This window comes from Aedes aegypti, chromosome 1 (assembly GCF_002204515.2).
Source record: "Aedes aegypti strain LVP_AGWG chromosome 1, AaegL5.0 Primary Assembly, whole genome shotgun sequence".
NCBI lineage: Eukaryota > Metazoa > Arthropoda > Insecta > Diptera > Culicidae > Aedes > Aedes aegypti.
This window is the reverse complement of record NC_035107.1, coordinates 198,527,488-198,549,985: the sequence shown is the minus strand read 5'-3', so window position 1 is coordinate 198,549,985 and position 22,498 is coordinate 198,527,488. Positions and strand designations below refer to the sequence as shown.

Below are 22,498 nucleotides of genomic sequence, written 5' to 3'. Positions count from 1 at the left end.
TGCAATATTTGTAACAAACTGAGTTACAATCAACTGAGGTTTACAAAGTAATTTTAAAAAAATTTGGCATTAATTAGATATATCAAACTGAATACTCTTCGAGTATTATTTTGGATACCTATGAATCGTTAGGATTTTCTGGTCAACTAAAGTGTTTTAACGCGTTGTAAATTCTTCGATATTTTTTGGTTTATTGTTTCCAAGCCAAATTTTTTGAAATTGTTTCCAAGCCGTTTATTTAGAGTTAAAAAGTTTTTGCATTGGGTAAGCTCGCCTCATGCATTCGCCCCGCGCTACCCTACATACAAATATCCGGGACTGGTGAATTCGCAACGTTGTTGTTTATCTTCCTGACGACACTATTGCCCCAACACATTGTGAGCGCGGCATACGGAACGGTTTGTCGCTGGTCCTCGTCTATAGTGTTGTCGGAAGGATGTCTATTAAAGGCAGAAGATGTCGCTTTTCGCACGAACGAACGGAGCCTTCCTCCAGGTTCTGACCCAGGGAGTGTGCCTACCGGGCTGGAGAGTTGGTTCTACTAGTTGGCAGGAGCCACATCATCGTTATTATCTAATGTTTGCAGCTTGCGAGTCGGGTATGTGCTTGATATATTTGTTCTGTCTCTCTATTTCTCTCCGTACTAATTTAATTATGAAGGATGTGTAATTACGGTTATGTATACACCCGAGTGGGATCCTATTCGGAAAACTTTTCCAGGGAGAGCAAATGTTTTTTTTCTCGGTTAGGGTTACCACATGTTCTAGGAAGGTTTAAAACTGGTTTTAAATGCTTCAGTTGTGAATGTTTATTGGTTTAAATTCTGCATGTGTCATTCTAAGTTATGGATAAACTTTTACCATTAGCAATCTATTATGTAGCTTTCGGCTATATTTTATTCAGAATCCAATATGTCTGCATCAAGTTCAGTTGGCATCAACTGAATTATAAAAGTTTACCAATATATTATTAGGCTGACTATAGATTGTTAAAAATTCAAGATTTTGAATAAAAACTTTTATTTCCAAACGATATTCTCTCGTTTCATTGTTAGGGAAAAAGAGAGAGAAACGTTGTTCATGGATATGTTTTGGATTTATTTGGAATAAGTAAGCAATTCTCACTGAAACCAGCCCGCTATCGGCACACATCGTTTGAATCAATTTTATGTCACTGATAATGTATATGGTGGTCGTTCCGGTTTTCTCAAATTGGTAGACCCCTCGTACGCAAGCTAGCTAAAAAGTTTGCGAAAAGCCAATTTTTGATAAATATTATTTCTTGACGTAATATGTCTCATATTTTTCATGAAACACATAGCTAACTTAGTGGAATCGTATAGAACATTTGAAGCTAAAAAAATTTAGCGGCGATTTTGAATTTCGTCAGAAAAACCGTTTTTACACCATAAGCGCACCGCTGGTCCCTTCAGAAAACTGAGAAAGATAGGCTCAAAAAATTTGGTGAGCAAATTCGTTGGTGTTTTTGTTTCGAGTCGAGTGAAGAATAAGAGTATTAGGGGTCTTTTTTGTAAATCTATCAGATTCAAGTGACTCGTCTGTAGTCACTGTCAATCAAAATAAGCATGCATATTTCAGATGCCATCCGTCGACTCCCATAGTACCGTTTTGACTCATATTCCGAACACTTAAGGCCAAGAGTGACTTCAAATGCATCTGATAGGCATAAATTAGCTGATATTTGTAAACATTTTCATTTCTTCGCTTAGTCTAACTGTTAGCTGTTAGGTGTGCCTGTAAAAATCTTCATTTAAACCTGTTTAGTATTGTTGTTACGCAAAAGTATGTAACAATATTTTGATTCAAATGCCGAACACTGTGTTCATTCTGTCTCATATTCCGAACACCTTGATTCAAATTCGGAACAGCTTGAATAAATCGTATTCAAACGATTAAATTCGCAAATAAATTCATCTGAGCTAGTTTTACTGACCTTGAACTAGAGAATCATCACTACTCCCGAGGTATAAAATAGATTTAAAGACGTTAAAATTGGTTTGCAATTGACTGCCATTTCCAGGTATTTAGGTGACATATTTCAGCGAAACATTTCAATCAAATCGCCATACAAAACCGAGTGTTCGGAATATGAGTCTGTTCGGAATTTGAGACAAAACGGTAATCCAGTCACACACAGAAAAAAAATCCTCGTATCCGTGAACAGCAGTCAACTCGTCAACAAGCAAAAATACACCTTGAACTAGATCATGTTTATGTGAATGCGTTGCCTAGTTCCGAGAACGTTCATGTAAACATTATGGTTGTTCATGGTGTATTTTTGACAGTTCAAGTTTTTCAGAACTCTTTTTTGAGCGTGCATAGAGTGACAATTGTCGAAAAACTGAAGTGACAAAGCCGGGTTGAGCGAATTTTTTGGTCGACAGTAACTCCATTCGAGACATTTTAATCGACTCGACTTATAAAATAGGCCCCTTAATCTTAGTGAAAAACTCTGACGGTCATGTTGATTTAAAGAAGTAGAATGATTTTTTCACCTTGTTAGCACTTGTTAGATTTTAATTATTAGGAAATAAGTCTGGTACTAACTATCACCTATACCAAATAAGGAGTGTATAAAAGAACTACAGTCAACTCTCTCTTACTCGATATTCTGTATCTCGATAGCATTTTCCGTAGATATTTATAAACATTTAGAATGCTCATCTAGCATAAACATTATTTAACGGCTAAAATTATTTTTTTTGGGTTCTAAATGACAACGACAAGTTTTTTGAAGTTATAAACGGATCTTATGCACAGCAGAGATGCAAATTTCTAGCAACTCTAACCCCAGAGCACCAAATGTCACTTTTTCAGCGTGATGGCGATGATCAAGATAACTTTTCCCAAACCCCTTCGTTGGCTAGAACAGTAGCGGCTCATTTCTGACGAACAAAAAAATGTTTTATAATCAGATTCACCTCCATGTTTCGCTATTACCGGACGGATTCCGTCTAATTGGTTGGCAGAGGTTTTTCGTTTATGCATCTCTTGTTTCGTTGATGGTGCCGAATATGAATTGCTAATTTAATTAGCTTCAGATCTTCATTTACCATCTGTTGGTTGATAGGAAAAAATAACGCCTACCCTTATTCTGTCCACCACCATGGACCAAGAACAATTACATTTGTAAAATTCATTCAGTGGATTGAAAGCCACTTACGTGGCTAATTGTTATAGGAATTATACGACTTTGGATCGAAATGTCAATATATTTTTCTTTTCTGTCTGGCGTGGTTCTCCGACATTACCCGGAAAACCATTACCCGGAATGCAATTTACCGGAAGACCATTACCCGGAAAACCATTTACCGGAATGAACCATTTACCGGAAAACCATTACCCGGAAGGACCATTTACCGGAAAATTATTTCTCTATTTCTCACCTTTTTCATCAACGTCCTTTTACCCGTTTTACGGTACTTCAGGTCAGTATTTTGACTTGAAATATTTTAAATGATCACCAACGATAATGAACAGGGGATGTTCTTCCTTCAAAAACATAATCATTGAAGAGGAGTCTAAGATACTTCGTACTTGATCATGCCAATATGCACCATCTTCATATGATCATAGATGATTCACCCTTCTTTTAAAAATAAGCTGTTCTTTCAGCTTATCTTTCAGCTGAACTGGCTAAATTTGGCTACAACTATGTAGAATTTTTAACACGATTGGTTGTGCTACTTTTCGGCGAGTGTCAATTCACCGAATATTGTTTCTGTAAACGTCAATCAACCAAATGCAAATCCTTCGTATATCCTTTTTTCTAGAATAACCCATTTGATATTCACCCTTCTTTATTTGGTTGGCGGTTCTTTCGAGTTCCACCGATCTCGGCATTTTTGGTAAAATGTGTTTAGTCGAAAATGACCAAATACCTTCTTCTTATGATTGCTTACTATTCTTTCTAGTATATTATACTGGATTCGGGGTACAGACATTCAGAGTTATGACATTCGTATAAAAATAGCGCAATCAAGGAAATTCAAAGGAAAAGCAGATCTATTGAGGTTCAATATCTCGGAATCCAGAGATGGACGTCACAATGGCGTAAAGTGTTTCTACTCTCGATCACCAAGGCACTCTTAGTTTCGTCTTGATTTTTTAGATTTCCTCAAACCTAAAGACTCCCCTAAATCAAGGCGTTTTTTATGGCGACAGCGACATGCACAGTTTGATGAGCGTGTCTAACCCACAGCGACGCAATTTCGCAGCGATTTTCGTCGTGTCAGTCTAGATGGTTCCATATAAGAGTGCTTGCAACGACTCAACAACGAAATCACGTCGATTTTTTGTCGAATTCGCTTAAAAAATCGTGTTGATTTGGGGGCTAAAGCTTTAAAGCTAAAATGAGAATTGCACTGTGCTGCACAGTTTTTTTTAAATTTTTTGATGCAATATTTAAATTGGATTATAAACTGTTTTAACTTTTCAAATGCTGGGATGTTCCTTTTACTCCAATTACTTACTTAATTGATAGGCGATTTTTTCGATTTATATTGACCTCCTTAATATTTGACATCATATATATATATATATATATATATATATATATATATATATATATATATATATATATATATATATATATATATATATATATATATATATATATATATATATATATATATATACAGGGTGTTTGGTTCCATGTTTTTAATAATTTGAGGGTCGATAGGTCTCCATGAGATATGAAAAAGTGCCCATGGAACATAGAGTCGCAAATCACTGCTAAGTGAGTTATTCACGATTTTAAGATTTTCAACTTGGTCATCTTTGAAACCTCATATCTAATTAACTATGCGTCATACTTTCAATCTCAGCGCATGAATCGAAAGCCTATGATCTAATCTATCTTAGTTTCTTGGACGTGATTTTTGTAGAAAATGATTCAAAGGCTCAAATTACGAAAAGTTTGCAAAAAGTGACGGAAAAATCAGCATTTTTCGACGTATTTTCATGAATTTTATTAAAATTATCGTAATTAATGTTAAAAAAGTTCTTCTACAAAATATGCATTAACTTGTTAGCTACCAAAGTGTCTTTGAGAGCAAAAGTGTATCTCTTGTAGATTCGTCACAATATCATGTTGAAAATTGTGCTTCAAATAGCAAAAAAAATCAAAAATATTACCGGCTTTTTACTCTATTCGTTCGTCCGTTCGTGTGTTGATGCCTCCGCGTGTGAATGAAGTGCTCGGAAACGACAGATGTCGGTCGTGCCGAAGCGAAGGGAAAATGAAATCGCTTCGCAACATGCGCCATTTTATCTTCTCTTCGCGGCGTTTAGTTTGCAAACATTCGAATGAATTAGATTTAGTGCGATCGCCGCACGACCATCGCAGTAGCGAAAGTGTGGTCATAAAGACTGATCCTTTTAAATTCCTCGCACTAGTAGCTGAGCTACGGTGCAGAGCAGATGGGGGGTGCGCTTGCGCGTGTAGCGAGAACTCAATTTATGCATTTCTCGCCTATGACGTTGAACTTTTGATGCATTTTGAAGGGTTTTAGGTCGTCTATTAATTACATAGAGGTGGACAAGGGAGAGTAGAATTTATGACGTGCCATTCACGCCATTCTAAAAGTACAACACTACCAAGTAAACCTCGCCCGTGATACACAGCACGAGCGAGGTGAATTCTTAGGTTCAATAAAGTAATTTACGTATCGCACTAATGCTCAGCGTAAACTGTTGGAGCAGCAGGATGAAATATCTCACAAAATTAGTGACCGTCTATCCTACTACAGCTTGGTTTTCTGTATAAGGTTGCTTACAAATTATGTTCAATAGATCAATAATCTCTCAGTTAACTATTTTTATAAAATAAAATAATAGACCTACATGTAATATTTCATATAATTTGCAGTGTCGTATCCAGAAAATTGCTGAGGGGAGACGAACGACGCAAAAAAGTGGATATTTTTTACAAAAATTGGGATGGCTTAAGACGGTTCAACCAAATCATTTTGTTTTTGTTTTATCCTGCAAAATAATAGAATAACTGCATAAAATTAAGATTTTTTTTTTGAAATTGAGACTTTGGCAGTTTAATAGGTACTTTGTGCAGTCACAACAATTAAAAGTCACAATTTGTAGATCAGTACTCTTCTTAAAAAAAAAAGCCTTAAGCCTTGCAATGTTTGTAATACGAAATCAAATATTTTGAAAAAAAAAATCAAATAATTGATCAAATTCCAACATTTTTACATTATTGAAACAATTTATGATAGATTGAACGAAAACGACACAATTTTATCAAGCAGGGTGATGCGGTTCTTGTACAAGAATAATAAAATATAAATAAACCTTTTGTTATGCTCTTAATCAAATACATACAAAGGTATCGACCGTGATAATTATATTTTGAATTTGTTTATCGGCATATCGGTTTATTTTGCTCGAAGTAAGAGGGAGCATGGAGAAGAAAGCAATGAATACTAGATGGATAGGTACCGTAAGGGAACGGCGAGAGAAATTGGATTAGATGTTGAAGAGGGCATACCATATTAAACAGTATTACTTGAAACATCCTTCCTTGTGGCTAACGTCCCCTATGGGAACGGCTTGGGTGTGTTTTGCGAATGACACTAGTGATCAGATCAGTATCCAAATATTTGTAGTTTAAAATTTCATTTTTTTTTCTCTCTCTCTGTTGAGTTACTGAGTCTTATTTTTTTAATTTGAATTAAAAACCAAGAGAAGTGTTAATTTTGAACGATAACATTTGAAATACTTGCAGTTTGCTCTAATAGATGGAAAATTAGAAATCAAATTGAATATAATTTAACGATTGAATGTATTTAAATGAACTTAAAACAGTCACAGTCACAATTAGAAATTGAAGCTCTTTCCAAACTTTAGTCAAGTTTTAATCATCAAGTTAACTGTAACTCTAGCGATGGCAAAATCATTTGAAATTTGACTCATGGAACATATTCATGGCATAAATGTGTATGATTATACACGAATTAAATTTAAACAAAATACCTGCTGGAATCCCACCAAAATGTGAATGTATCATTTTTTAAACAAAACTAGTTTCATGTTATTTAAAGCTCCCACAGCAATTTACGGATGCTACTGGTCGTCACTATAGCAAGCCTGTAAAATTTCGTGAAGGAAAATATCCTTCATAATTTTAGTAACAGAACCTCCGAATTGTCAACCCTCCGAGAGGGCGTAAGTGTAAACACGACAATTTTTTTGGGATGAACAATATTTCATTAATAGTATGTCTCACTATCAAGAACATTGGTGATCACCAAAGCCTCTCACTAATTTGAATTTCAAATCCAAATGTTTAATTTTAAAAATAAAATTCAATTCACATTTTCAGAACTGAAAAAGCCAAACATGCTTCTAAGAGCGTTTTTCGTATTTCAAGTAGTTTCACACCAAAAACTTACTCCAAAATCCACTAAGGTGAAGAGGGAGGGAGGGTTGACCCTCAAACACACCCCCTCCCACTGATCACTTGTTTCTGTTTTGTAGACAATATGATCATAATTTTCTTTCTGGCGTTATGTCCCAACTGTGACAGAGCCCTGCTCCTTAGCTTAGTGTACTTATGAGCACTTACATGGTTGTTAACTGAAAGGTTTTCTCAGCCAAAGTTGCTGTTTTGTATGTGTCCACGAGACCCCTCCCAGCTCTGAAATTCTTTGGAAATGAGCATGTAGCTTAAGGACAGCCATAAAAGCACTGCAATATTAAATAAATGAAAAAACTTATTAAATGGTATAGTACTAGATTCGGGTTTTCTTTTATTTATAAGTATTTTACTAAACAGCTCGAAGATTTATTACACAATATTCTTAATTTTTCTCATGATCTCAATTAATGCTTTTCACACGATTCAAAAGCATGATTACTGCATCCAGATGAAAATATTCATTTAGAAAATTTTCAAGAGTCTATCCTGCAATTTCCAAGTTGTTCATTAGTAAATGACCAATTAACTATGTTACAAATTTAATATGAATATAATTAATTCCTGGTTTCTTTGGACACCAAAAATATGGAATAGATTCAGCGGGTAAAACTTTTCTTTGGAAATCATCCAAGAATTTTTCCACAAATTCCTCCAGGAATTCTTTCAGTTAATGTTCTCAGGAATTTCCTGAGAATGAATGAAACCTTCAGACTGAGACCACTTGAGGAATCCTTTGTCGGCCAATACCAGGCTGGTTTTCGGGAGGGCCGCTCTGACAACGAACCAGTTATTACCAGATACATCTTGCAAATGAACTTAGATAAATTCTTGGAGTATAACTAACAGACTCACCATCTGTTTGGATTGGAGACGAGGTGTCAATGTCGTTTGTGAATTTAGATGGAAGCAAGGAGACGCACTTTGGAATTCACTGTTCAACATTGCACTCCAGGGTGATATAAGGGGATCAGGCGAGCAAAGAAATGAAACTATCATGACAAGGTCACATCTTCTTCTTCTTCTTGATATTACGTCCTCACTGGGATAGAGCCTGATTCTCAGCTTAGTGTTCTTATGAGCACTTCCACAGTAGTTAACTGAGAGCTTTCTTTGCCAAAGTTGCCATTTTCGCATTCGTATATCGTGTAGCAGGTACGATGATACCTTATGCGCAGAGAAGTCAAGGAAATTTCCATTACGAAAAGATGCTGGACCGACCGGGAATCGAACCGAGACACCTTCAGCAGGGCTTTACTTTGTAACGCGGACTCTAACCACTCAGCTAAGGAAGAGCTACGGTCACATATGGTCCTTTATCTTGCGGACGATATCGGCCTTATTTAAATCGATCGCATGTCAGTGGAGGAGGTTTTCGAGGCTCTGAAGAATCTGAATATCCCCAAGAATTCGTTGAGGAATATCTGCAAAACTTCCTTCAGCAATATTTTTAGGGATTAGCCCTGATACTCCTTCAAAAATTATTTTATGAATTTCTCCAGGATTTTCTCCAGAAATTGTTTGGTAAATTTTGGCAAATTTTTTTCAGGGATTTCCTATGAGATACATCAAAGGATTTCTCTAAAATTTCTTCGTGGATTTCGCGGATTTCACCTAGCACTCTTTCTCTTAGGAATTCCACTAGGGATTTGTTCAGAATTTCCTCGATAGATTTTAACAGGAATTCTTCCAAAGATTCTATCAGGAATACCTCTTTGAATGCCTCCAGAAATATTTACAAGGATTTCTCGTGAAATACTTCCAGAGCTCCCTCTAGGAATTCCTTAAATTACATTTCTTCAGCATTTTCTCCAGAAATACCACCAAGAATACCTCCAAGAGTTTCTCTAAAGATTCCTCTAAAAATACGTCCAAGGTTTCCTCCACGAACTACACAAGAAATAACTTTAAAATTCTACTAAGAATAGCTTCAGGGATTCTTTAAGATTATTTCATGGTTTCTTCCAGGAATACCTTCAGATAGAGGAATATTTTCAGGATTCGTCCATAAATTACTGCTTGCTGGAATATTCCGATGAATTGTTAGGAACACCGTCAGGGTTTTCTCTAGCAATCAATAATATATCCATTGATTTTTTCCAAAAGTACCACTAGGGTTTTCTCTAAGAATACCTCCAAGGATTCCGTCAGTTATAACCCGATGAATCCTCTAAAGCAGTGATTCCTAAAGTGGGCGAATTCGCCCCCCTAGGGGGGATTTTCAGGTCCAAGGGGGCGAAAATTTGTAAAACAGAAATTGGGGAGCGAAAATCTAGAAAAAGCTGACATGGGAGCAGTTGAAAATAATTACTTATAACCTTTGAAGAACACACTCAAGTACAACTATACAACAAGAAACTATTACTAATGCATCTGAAGGATAATCAATTCTAAACTAAACCATTTTCATGATTTCCTTTATTTTAGACTGATTAGAACTCTAAGCATGTTCCGTTTAAAATTATGATAGAAAACACTGAATGATTGTCAAAAACAAATGTTTGTAATATGTATTCATTTTTTCCATATTATGTGAATGATCAGTAATTGAGATTTTCTCTGAATCGAAAAGATAAATCACAGATATCATTGAGAACACAGAACACAAAACATTTATCTGAGAATTTTAAGAAATTGTTCCAAATGCTCAATATTGAATACCAGGAACTTTTTGGTATGGAACTTTGATATTAAGGACTGTTCATTCTATAAAATGGACACTTTGTGCATGCTGTAACTTTTTAATTTATTAATGATATTTCAATTTCACACGAATATGGAACAACGATTAGAAAGGTCGATTTTTGGAGGTTATCAAAACCAATGATTGTTAAAAATTGGCTAAAAAATTCGACAATTTATATTTTTTATTTTCATAAAAGGCTTGTTCTTAGAAAGCATCATCAATCAGAAGCCTGATGGTAAAAATCGAATTATTTTTGGAGCAACAATTTTACAGATATCATAACATCATTTTTCCCCTATATATTTTAGAAAAAAATATTTTAAATTTGAAAGGAACTGATATGATTAGATTTTTTTTTGCTTTAAAGTACGTCCTGACGGAAGTGCTAATATAGTATTAATATGAAAAATAACACGCCTTCATAGAGTTACTTATTAAGTCCCAATGTCACATTTAAAGCACAATAGAAACACAATTGTTTCATTCTTAGAAGACCTTTCAAAGTACATTGACAATCATCAAAATTGGCAACACTGCTGTAATAAAATGGATTATATTTTTCACATATTGTTTTCATAATATGTTATTCTGGGATTACATATCGAAATATTCGAAGAAAACCGTTAACAATTTGCTGTAGATCGATAAATATGCGTACAAAACAGAGTTGTTAACGTTAATCAACGATTAACGTCGTTTCGTTAATTCGTTGACGTTAACCTTAAACGGTTAACGAGGCATGCGTTGATTGTGTTGAAATACGATTTAACGATAACGTTAACGTACATCGTTGAATTATCGTCAACGACTTCGTTATTTCTAACGTTAACGATTTGAAGATTCTTATATTGAAAAAATAAAACCTGATTGTAATACTCGATAGATTAATAAGAAAGTAAATGTAGAAAAGCGGAAAATTATTCAGTTTACGTAATAATAACGAGTGAACAGTTTATTACTAACATTAGAACAAGATAACTACGAATTGTGTGGGCAGTTTCAAAGTTTCAACTTAGACACTGAAACATGCCATGTTTAGAAACGATTTTTAGAAGAAAACAAATGCATGATCTCAGTGTGCTTTTTTATGGAATGTTAACTGACTTTTTCTCAGTTGGATTTGGTGGGAAAATGATGTTTTTAGTGGAAGTGCACAGTCTCGGAAGTGGGAAAATCTGCTCTTCTACCATTAGTATGTTAGGGTAGTATGGAAACTTGTATTTGGAAATGAGAAATCGAGTGTTCCTGGGATCGTTCAATAAGAAACATCTTGGTTGTTGGAACGCTTTCAGCTCATTTTTGTGGATTGCTGGAACGGCGAGAGGTCATAGGACGGTTACAATATTGCTAGAAAATCTTTGCAGTTTCTAATAGTTCTTCCAAGCAATCAAAAGTGATGGTCAAAGAGGCTGACGTTGGGTGCCAAATAATTGCTCTGCACTGTGAACTTAGATTTTTTTAATCGATTTTCCATGGATACGGTGTATCAGCACAGAAACGTGTTGTTTATTGATGTTTCGAAATGTTCTCGGGGAACCTGTACGAAACATAAGGTCAACGCTTTGGATAGCGGTGATCGTTGACGTTGAAGCAACGCAAACGCGCTAACGTTGACGCTAACAATTATGAACATTAACGCAACGACGTTGACGTTGATCCAGAGCACGATCAACGTTAACGGCGTTTATCGTTGATTAACGTTAACAACCCTGGTACAAAATTAGTAAAATTTATACTTAGGACTGTGGTTTAAACTCACGGTTTAGCTCTCATTTATACAAATATTGTTTCTTTAGTAATCTAAACCCGTTCAAACGCTTTTTACTTTTTTTTTTGCTGGAAGTGAAAAGATAGTGTATCAACAAATATGGCCATAAATTGATAAATCACTCAAGTAACCTAATGTCAGAGAATGGTGGAATATAATCGATTTATTTTTTAAACTATACCTCTAGTAGAATAGTAAAGGATACAAACATATTATTTGTTCATAAAAATGAGGATTTTTGTTTTGCGAAAAATAATGTTAAACTTTGACGAACAGCTTTTCTTAGGAGTTTTTGGAAAAAAAATTAGCTCTTCAACCAAAAGCATTAACACAGATATTATTTTTCATAGCATTGAAGAATAATAGTTGAACGATGTACAGAAAACCGATTACGATTTTATCAATAAATAAAAAAGATGTAGCATAAACAAAGTGTCCACTTTATAAAATGAACAGTCCTAAGGCAGCTAATATTTCTTTGGCTGGCATCCGGGTTTTCTAGGAAAAAACATAACTACAGTAATCATATCAATATTTTGGTTGTACGCATTCTCACCTTGTCGCATGGGTCACCTTGTCACGATTATTTGTCACTCTGTTCTACGAGTAATTCAAATGGAAATTACCCATAACAATGGGTAACCCATAGTAGTGTGACCATTGTACAAATCATTTTAAAAAAAAAATTTATAAAACTTGGCAGGCTAAAATCGGGTTCCAACGATAGAACAGTTGAAAAACACTCTACTCGAAAATATACTTGAAGAAATATAAGAGAAACGTCGAATTTAAATCTTCAAAACATCACTACAAAATTGATTTTTCTTAGAGTAAGTGAAAATACCTTCTATATCTATTGCTGTGAAAAATGAGTTTGAAAACATTCTGGGTCTTCATATATTTTTCCGGGGATTTGAATGAAAAAAAAAACATTCTCATAAACATCAAACATTTACTATTCACAATTTCATAAATATTTGAGTAATTTTAAAGGGAAAATCATATTACACATATTACATTTCAATATTTGAAGTGGACAGAAGTTGTATTGAAAACTGATTTAGTAGCCTGTACTACACGCAAAGAAATTATTCGAATTGCTATTACAGTCGACTCTCCTCATCTCGTTATCGAAGGAACCATCGTAATCGGGAGGAAAAGAACATATTTTTAATGAATGGTAACCAGCTTAATTGAAAGGAAAATAGGCAAAAAATAAACAAGCAGACGTCATCTTATGCACCTATATTATTTTGAATTACGAAAATTTGATCTAGTATCCTTTGATAATGGGCATAGCGACGTACGGAAAGAAAATCAGGAATGAAAAAACTACAAGTCTAAACTGCCCATAACTGCATATTTGTAACATTCGACAAAAGTAGGCATTTAGTAAATAATATACCAAGTATGCATTTCATGGCAGTATTGGAGGAAAATGAAATTTCAAAAAATCAATATGAATCCATAAGGGCTTATTTGAGGCTAAAATTTTGTACAACGCATGTTGCGTATAGGATGAGTAGTCACAAAATAATTCTGATAGAAATTTTGTTGCTACTACATTATGAGGCTCATGTATAATCTCAATGTGACTGTTATGCGGTTACAATTGCCAATGTGACAAAACAACTTTGCATTTTTTTCTAATTTTCTAGAACAATCTCATAGATTTCGGTAAGTTGATCGAAAGTATTTGTCATTTGATAACTCTCCCCGGTACAAACTCGAAATTTTCAAAAATGTCGAATGTGACAAATATGCAGTTATGGGCAGTACATCGATCGACGAAGATATCGACACATGGAGAGGATAATTATATGCAGAATAAAAGGACCGAAGAATTCATCGACATAGGGTGAGATATCGAGATGTGGATGGTTGACTGTATAAAATACTGTTCAGTTAATCGTTTTTAATCATTGTCCAATAACCGACAATATTAAGGGATATGCAAATCGAAGACATTTTTTGGCATACATATGTGTTTCATAAATCAAAGGGGCGATTCCAAAAAAATATTAGCCTAAAGGGGGCGAAAGTTAATAAAGTTTTGGAAACACTGCTCTCAGAAGTCCCTCCAAGAATTCCTTCAGGGTTTCATCCAACAATTTCCTTAGGAATCTGTCCGATGATTCCTTCCGGAGTTTCTCCATTGGTTTCTCCAGGAATTCTTCCAGAGTTTCTCCCTGTTTTCAAAAATAACTTCTTGGATTTTCTCTTGGAACTTCAAAGATGCCTTCAGGAGTCCTTCTTAGAATAATTTCAGGATATTTTTCATGACCTTTTCAAGAATTCTTATGGAGATTTCTACAGTGACCCCTCCAGGAATCATTCCAAAAAATCTTCCAGCAGTGTCTCCATGGATATTTTCAAAGGTTCTTCCAAATATACCTCCAAACATTCCTTCAATAGAATTTCTAAGGTTTTCTTCAATTATACCCGGAAACTCCTCCAGGAGCTCGATAAGAGTTCTTGAAAAGATCATGAAAAATATCCTGAAATTATTCTTAGAAGGACTCCTGAAGGCATCATTGAAGTTCCAAGGGAAAATCCAAATCGTTATTTTTTTTTTAAATTGGGAGAAAATCTGGAAGAATTCTTGGAGAAATCAATGGAGAAGCTCCGGATGGAATCCTTGGAGAGATTCCTAAGGAAATTGTTGGATGAAACCCTAAAAGAATTCTTGGAGGAACTCTTTAGAGGAATGCCTGCAGGAGTCACCGAAGAAAAGTTTAAACAGAATTCCAGAAAGACTCCCTGAAGGAAATCTTCATAGTTTACTTGGAGCAATCTTTTGAGATATTCATGGAGGTAGGATATTTCTGAAGAAATCTTTGAACGTTTTCCAGTAGGGCTTCATGGGTTTATAACTGACGGGATCCTTGGAGGTATTCCTAGAGAAAACCCTAGTGGTACTCATGAAAAAAATCAACGAATATGTTATTGATTGCTAGAGAAAACCCTAACGGTTTTCCTAACAATTCATTGGAGATATTCCTGGAGGAAAAAATGAAAGTATTTCTGGAGGAATTTCTGCAGGAATCTCCGAAAGAATCTCCGGAGGAGTTACAGGAGGTTACTAGACAGCTCCTATACAAATCCACGGAGAAATTGATAAAAATATCCTGAAGTTTATCCAGGAAGAACCCATGGTCAAATTTCAGGAGGAATCTTAGAAGCTATTGCTATCGGAATCTAAGCAGTGATTTATGGACGAATCCTGAAAGATATTCCTCTACCTGAAGGTATTCCTGGAAGAAACCATGAAGTTAATCCAAAGAATCCCTGTAGCTATTCTTAGTAGAATTTTAAAGTTATTTCTTGTGTAGTTCGTGGAGGAAACCTTGGACGTATTTTTAGAGGAATCTTTAGAGAAACTCTTGGAGGTATTCTTGGTGGTATTTCTGGAGAAAATGCTGAAGGAATGTAATTTAAGGAATTCCTGGAGGGAGCTCTGGAAGTATTTCACGAGAAATCCTTGTAAATATTTCTGGAGGCATTCAAAGAGGTATTCCTGCTAGAATCTTTGGAAGAATTCCTGTTAAAATCTATCGAGGAAATTCTGAACAAATCCCTAGTGGAATTCCTAAGAGAAAGAGTGCTAGGTGAAATCCGCGAAATCCACGAAGAAATTTTAGAGGAATCCTTTGATGTATCTCATAGGTAATCCCTGAAAAAAAATTTGCCAAGATTTACCAAACAATTTCTGGAGAAAATCCTGGAGAAATTCATAAAATAATTTTTGAAGGAGTATCAGGGCTAATCCCTAAAAATATTGCTGAAGGAAGTTTTGCAGATAGTCCTCAACGAATTCTTGGGGATATTCAGATTCTTCAGAGCCTCGAAAACCTCCTCCACTGACATGCGATAGATTTAAATAAGGCCGATATCGTCCGCAAGATAAAGGACCATATGTGACCGTAGCTCTTCCTTAGCTGAGTGGTTAGAGTCTGCGTTACAAAGTAAAGCCATGCTGAAGGTGTCTCGGTTCGATTCCCGGTCGGTCCAGCATCTTTTCGTAATGGAAATTTCCTTGACTTCTCTGCGCATAAGGTATCTTCGTACCTGCTACACGATATACGAATGCGAAAATGGCAACTTTGGCAAAGAAAGCTCTCAGTTAACTACTGGTCCCCAGTGAGGACGTAATATCAAGAAGAAGAAGAAGATGTGACCTTGTCATGATAGTTTCATTTCTTTGCTCGCCTGATCCCCTTCTATCACCCTGGAGTGCAATGTTGAACAGTGAATTCCAAAGTGCGTCTCCTTGCTTCCATCTAAATTCACAAAACGACAATGACACCTCGTCTCCAATCCAAACAGATGGTGAGTCTGCTAGTTTTACTCCAAGAATTTATCTAAGATCATTTGCAAGATGTATCTGGTAATATCTGGTCCGTTGTCGGAGCGGCCCTCCCGAAAACCAGCCTGGTATTGGCTGACGAAGGATTCCTCAAGTGGTCTCAGTCTGAAGGTATCCCTGGGTATTTCTGAGAACATTAACTGAAAGAATTCCTGGAGGAATTTGTGGAGATATTCTTGGATGATTTCCAAAGAAAAGTTTTACCCGCCGAATCTATTCCATATTTTTGGTGTCCAAAGAAACCAGGAATTAATTGTTTTCATATTACAATTCGTAGCATAGTTAATTGGTCATTTACTAATGAACAACTTGGAAATTGCAGGATAGATTCTTGAAAATTTTCTAAATTGATATTTTCATCTGGATGCAGTAATCATGCTTTTGATTTGTGTGAAAAGCATTTAATTGAGATCATGAGAAAAATTAAAAATATTGTGTAATAAATCTTTGAGCTGTTTAGTGGAATACCTATAAATAAAAGAAAACCCGAATCTAGTACTCTACCATTTAATTCCACTAGAGTTTTTTTTTTCATTTATTCAATATTGCAGTACTTTTATGGCTGTGCTTAAGCTACATGCTCATTTCCAAAGAATTTCAGAGCTGGGAGGGGTCTCGTGGACTTTGTTCCATATAAAACATTTAAAATGTATATGCCTTTGCCCATATACGCATACAAAACAGCAACTTTGGCTGAGAAAACCTTTCAGTTAACAACTATGTATACTTAGCTGAGGAGCAGGGCTCTGTCACAGTTGGGACATAACGCCAGAAAGAAAATTAAGATCATATTGTCTACAAAACAGAAACAAGTGATCAGTGGGAGGGGGTGTGTTTGAGGGTCAACCCTCCCTCCCTCTCCACCTTAGTGGATTTTGGAGTAAGTTTTTGGTGTGAAACTACTTGAAATACGAAAAACGCTCTTAGAAGCATGTTTGGCTTTTTCAGTTTTGAAAATGTGAATTGAATTTTATTTTTAAAATTAAACATTTGGATTTGAAATTCAAATTAGTGAGAGGCTTTGGTAATCACCAAAGTTCTTGATAGTGAGACATACTATTAATGAAATATTGTTCATCCCAAAAAATTGTCGTGTTTACACTTACGCCCTCTCGGAGGGTTGACAATTCGGAGGCTCTGTTACTAAAATGATGAAGGATATTTTCCTTCACGAAATTTTACAGGCTTGCCATAGTGACGACCATTAACTTCCGTAAATTGCTGCGGGAGCTTTAAATAACATGAAACTAGTTTTGTTTGAAAAAATGACAGATTCTCATATTTCCGGGTTTTATAATCATACACATTTATGCCGTAAATATGTTCCATGAATCAAATTTCAAATGATTTTGCCATCGCTAGAGTTACAGTTAACTTGATGATTAAAACTTGACTAAAGTTTGGAAAGAGTTTCAATTTCTAATTGTGACTGTGACTGTTTTAAGTTCATTTAAATACATTCAATTGTTAAATTATATTCAATTTGATTTCTAATTTAGCATCTATTAGAGCAAATTGCAAATATTTCAAATGTTATCGTTCAAAATTAACACTTCTCTTGGTTTTTAATTCAAATTAAAAAAAAAAATAAGACTCAGTAGCTCAACAGAGAGAGAAAATAAATGAAATTTTGAACTACAAATATTTGGATACTGATCTGTTTACTGTTTGATTAAGAGCATAACAAAAGGTTTATTTATATTTTATTATTCTTGTACAAGAACCGCATCACCCTGCTTGATAAAATTGTGTCGTTTTCGTTCAATCTATCATAAATTGTTTCAATAATGTAAAAATGTTGGAATTTGATCAATTATTTGATTTTTTTTTTCAAAATATTTGATTTCGTATTACAAACATTGCAAGGCTTAAGGCTTTTTTTTTAAGAAGAGTACTGATCTACAAATTGTGACTTTTAATTGTTGTGACTGCACAAAGTACCTATTAAACTGCCAAAGTCTCAATTTCAAAAAAAAAATCTTAATTTTATGCAGTTATTCTATTATTTTGCAGGATAAAACAAAAACAAAATGATTTGGTTGAACCGTCTTAAGCCATCCCAATTTTTGTAAAAAATATCCACTTTTTTGCGTCGTTCGTCTCCCCTCAGCAATTTTCTGGATACGACACTGCAAATTATATGAAATATTACATGTAGGTCTATTATTTTATTTTATAAAAATAGTTAACTGAGAGATTATTGATCTATTGAACATAATTTGTAAGCAACCTTATACAGAAAACCAAGCTGTAGTAGGATAGACGGTCACTAATTTTGTGAGATATTTCATCCTGCTGCTCCAACAGTTTACGCTGAGCATTAGTGCGATACGTAAATTACTTTATTGAACCTAAGAATTCACCTCGCTCGTGCTGTGTATCACGGGCGAGGTTTACTTGGTAGTGTTGTACTTTTAGAATGGCGTGAATGGCACGTCATAAATTCTACTCTCCCTTGTCCACCTCTATGTAATTAATAGACGACCTAAAACCCTTCAAAATGCATCAAAAGTTCAACGTCATAGGCGAGAAATGCATAAATTGAGTTCTCGCTACACGCGCAAGCGCACCCCCCATCTGCTCTGCACCGTAGCTCAGCTACTAGTGCGAGGAATTTAAAAGGATCAGTCTTTATGACCACACTTTCGCTACTGCGATGGTCGTGCGGCGACCGCACTAAATCTAATTTATTCGAATGTTTGCAAACTAAACGCCGCGAAGAGAAGATAAAATGGCGCATGTTGCGAAGCGATTTCATTTTCCCTTCGCTTCGGCACGACCGACATCTGTCGTTTCCGAGCACTTCATTCACACGCGGAGGCATCAACACACGAACGGACGAACGAATAGAGTAAAAAGCCGGTAATATTTTTGATTTTTTTTGCTATTTGAAGCACAATTTTCAACATGATATTGTGACGAATCTACAAGAGATACACTTTTGCTCTCAAAGACACTTTGGTAGCTAACAAGTTAATGCATATTTTGTAGAAGAACTTTTTTAACATTAATTACGATAATTTTAATAAAATTCATGAAAATACGTCGAAAAATGCTGATTTTTCCGTCACTTTTTGCAAACTTTTCGTAATTTGAGCTTTTGAATCATTTTCTACAAAAATCACGTCCAAGAAACTAAGATAGATTAGATCATAGGCTTTCGATTCATGCGCTGAGATTGAAATGTATGACGCATAGTTAATTAGATATGAGGTTTCAAAGATGACCAAGTTGAAAATCTTAAAATCGTGAATAACTCACTTAGCAGTGATTTGCGACTCTATGTTCCATGGGCACTTTTTCATATCTCATGGAGACCTATCGACCCTCAAATTATTAAAAACATGGAACCAAACACCCTGTATATATATATATATATATATATATATATATATATATATATATATATATATAACACAAACAACTCTTTGCATTATTTTTATCCTTGCCTTTAATGTTTAGTTTTATAGCCCAAATTTGAAGACATAGTTTTTCGTAGGCGGATCCTATTCTTGACATTTTTGATAGTGGGGTTTTTCGAAAGCTACTTAATTCATATTTGGCCACAATGTGCGTCATACTGTAATGCTTCTTTTTGCAAAAAAACAGATAATACTATCGAGAAAAACCTCCCTCCCATGCAAAGTGGATCATGGAAGTGTCCAAGTAGCTCTGCACCATATCAGGCGATTCTTTTCTAATTTAATCGCAAATAAATGACATGTGGAATTTAATTTCGGTATCGTTATGTTCGTTGCGGCAAAGTGAGGCTATTTAGAAAGATCAAGCTGTGGTTGGCTGTATTGAATATCACTGGTTCAAAATTATTTCTGGTTGGCAAACTTGACGACGTTTCAGAGCTGGAGTACTTACATACTTGTCAAACTATGAACGAATGTAAAAGTGGTCGATTGACATAGGCTCTCAGTTATTAACTGTAGAAATGCTACTAGAAAAGCTTTGTCCTAGTTGAGTAGTAACGCCGGCATAAAGAAAAACATATTTGGTCCATAGCTGTTTGAAGATGACTTTTGAAAAAGTATTTATGGAAACCGAGGCAAGAATGTCCATGATTAGCGTGACATAATTTGTGCTCAGCATCAATGAAAGAGAATAAATATTGTACACAAATGTACACAAATTTGGCTTTCCGGGTAATGGTGCATTCCGGTAAATGGTACATTCCGGTAAATGTTTTTTCCGGATGATGGCACATTCCGGTAAGTGGTATTCCGGTAAATTGCATTCCGGGTAACGGTATTCCGGGTAATGGTATAGAATCGTCTGGCGTTACATCCCAATTAGGACACATTCAAAATACAGGAGCTGTTCCAAGAGAAACTAAAAAAGATTTATTTCAGAGTTTTTGAGAGATTTTTACAAGAAACTATACAAGAATCCTTGAACCAATTTTTCCGGTTATTCTTTCAGGAATTTTAATAGAGACTCCTTCAAGAATTCAACTATGGTTATTTCCAGGAATTGTTGTAAAAACTCCTCTTTAGCATCATCCAAGAAAATATTATAAGAACTCTTCCAGGCTTAGCTTAATTAATTCAACCTGAGATTCCTCATTGAATTGTTTCAGACAATTCCACTCGGAATGTCTCTAGCATTCTATCCAAATATTATTGCTGCAGTTCAAAAACTCATCGAGTATTTTTTCACTAAAACCTCCATGGGTTCTATTATACTTCATATAAGGTTCCACACAGATGAGTTCGAGATGGTGGATGAATTTGTCTACCTCGAATCATTGGTAACGTCGGATAACAACTGCAGGAGAGAAATTCTAAAACGTATCATTGCCGGAAATCGTGCTTACTACGGACTCCACAAGACCTTGTGTTTTGGTAAGCTTCACCTTCGCACTATGTATACCATACAAGACGCTGATAAGACCAGTAGTTCTCTACGGGCATGAGACGTGGACAATACTCGAAGAGGACCTGCATGCGCTAGGAGTTTTTGAACGACGTGAGCTAAGGGCGATCTTTGGCGGAGTATGTGAGAACGGCGTAAGGAGGAAAAGAATGGACCACGAGCTTGCCCAACTCTACGGTGAACCCAGTGTCCAGAAAGTCGCCAATGCTGGAAGGGTGCGATGGGCGGGACGCGTTGTGAGAATGCCGCACAACAATCCCGCAGAAATTATGTTCACCTCGAATCCGACCGGTACAAGACGAAAAAGAGCGCAACGAGCTAGGTGGTTTAAACAAGGGGAGCAGTATCATGGAAGTGTGAGGCGATCAAGAAACTGTAGGCTAGCAGCCATGGACCGAGTTTGTTGGCGTAAAATTGTGGCGCAGATCATGTCTTGAAGGACGTAGAGCCATCGAAAGTAAAGAAAGTAAGTAAGGTTCCATATATGCTTACACATTGATTCACAAACTTCTTAAAGGGTTCCATGTGGGTCATTCAAAAACTCTTCACATTTCCCTGGAGATATCCCTCGAAGAATTCTTAAAAAATCTTTGAATTTTTTCTTTGGAAATTACTTAAAGAATTTTGGAGGTATTCTGGAAACTATATCATGATAAATTTGGAATCATTTCTAAAGTTAACTCAAATAAATTCCTGGTTAAAATGCTAAAGAAATCCTATGTGGTTCTGATGGAAGCATCTAATGGAGAAAATTTCTAGTTGAATTCTTGAAGATGTTCTGAACGGGGATCTTGAAGAAAGCTATAGGGAACTTTATTTAAGGATCACTGTTGGAATTCCTCGAGAACTTAAGACTTTCTGGAAAGAAATAGAAAGGATCTTTGGAGGAATTCGTAATGAAATCTCTGATGAAATTTTTTTGATTATCATTAAAAAAATCCACGTTGAATTCTTGAAGGCATCTGAAACGAAATTCTTGGAGGTATTCTTCAGGAAGTCCGTGAAACACATCTAAATTAACTACTGGAAAAAGCTTCGGTGTAATATCTGAAGGATAGGGTATTGATTTCTGATGAAATCCCTTGAGAAAATCATGAAAAAATACATACAGTAATATTTGTTGTAATGTTACGAGGTATCCAGAAAAGTAATGTCTGGTCAAGTGTGAAATCAAACTATTATGTCTTTTATGCTGTACGGTTTCGTCTAGTTTTTATTAACACTTCAGTCGTCAAACTGTTGTATTTTGTACAACACTGCTGAAAAAACCTCGCTATTCGTTCACAACAGTAGCGCGGTGGTTCTGACGGTGACAAACCGCGTGACGACTGAAAGGTTAATT

General features: G+C 35.5%; 1 protein-coding gene across 13 annotated transcripts in view; it reads right to left on the bottom strand.

The window, feature by feature from the left end:
- The window catches only part of LOC5569269 (complexin), an 865,751-nt gene that overhangs the window by 59,391 nt on the left and 783,862 nt on the right, over positions 1–22,498 (bottom strand). The window lies entirely within an intron of this gene.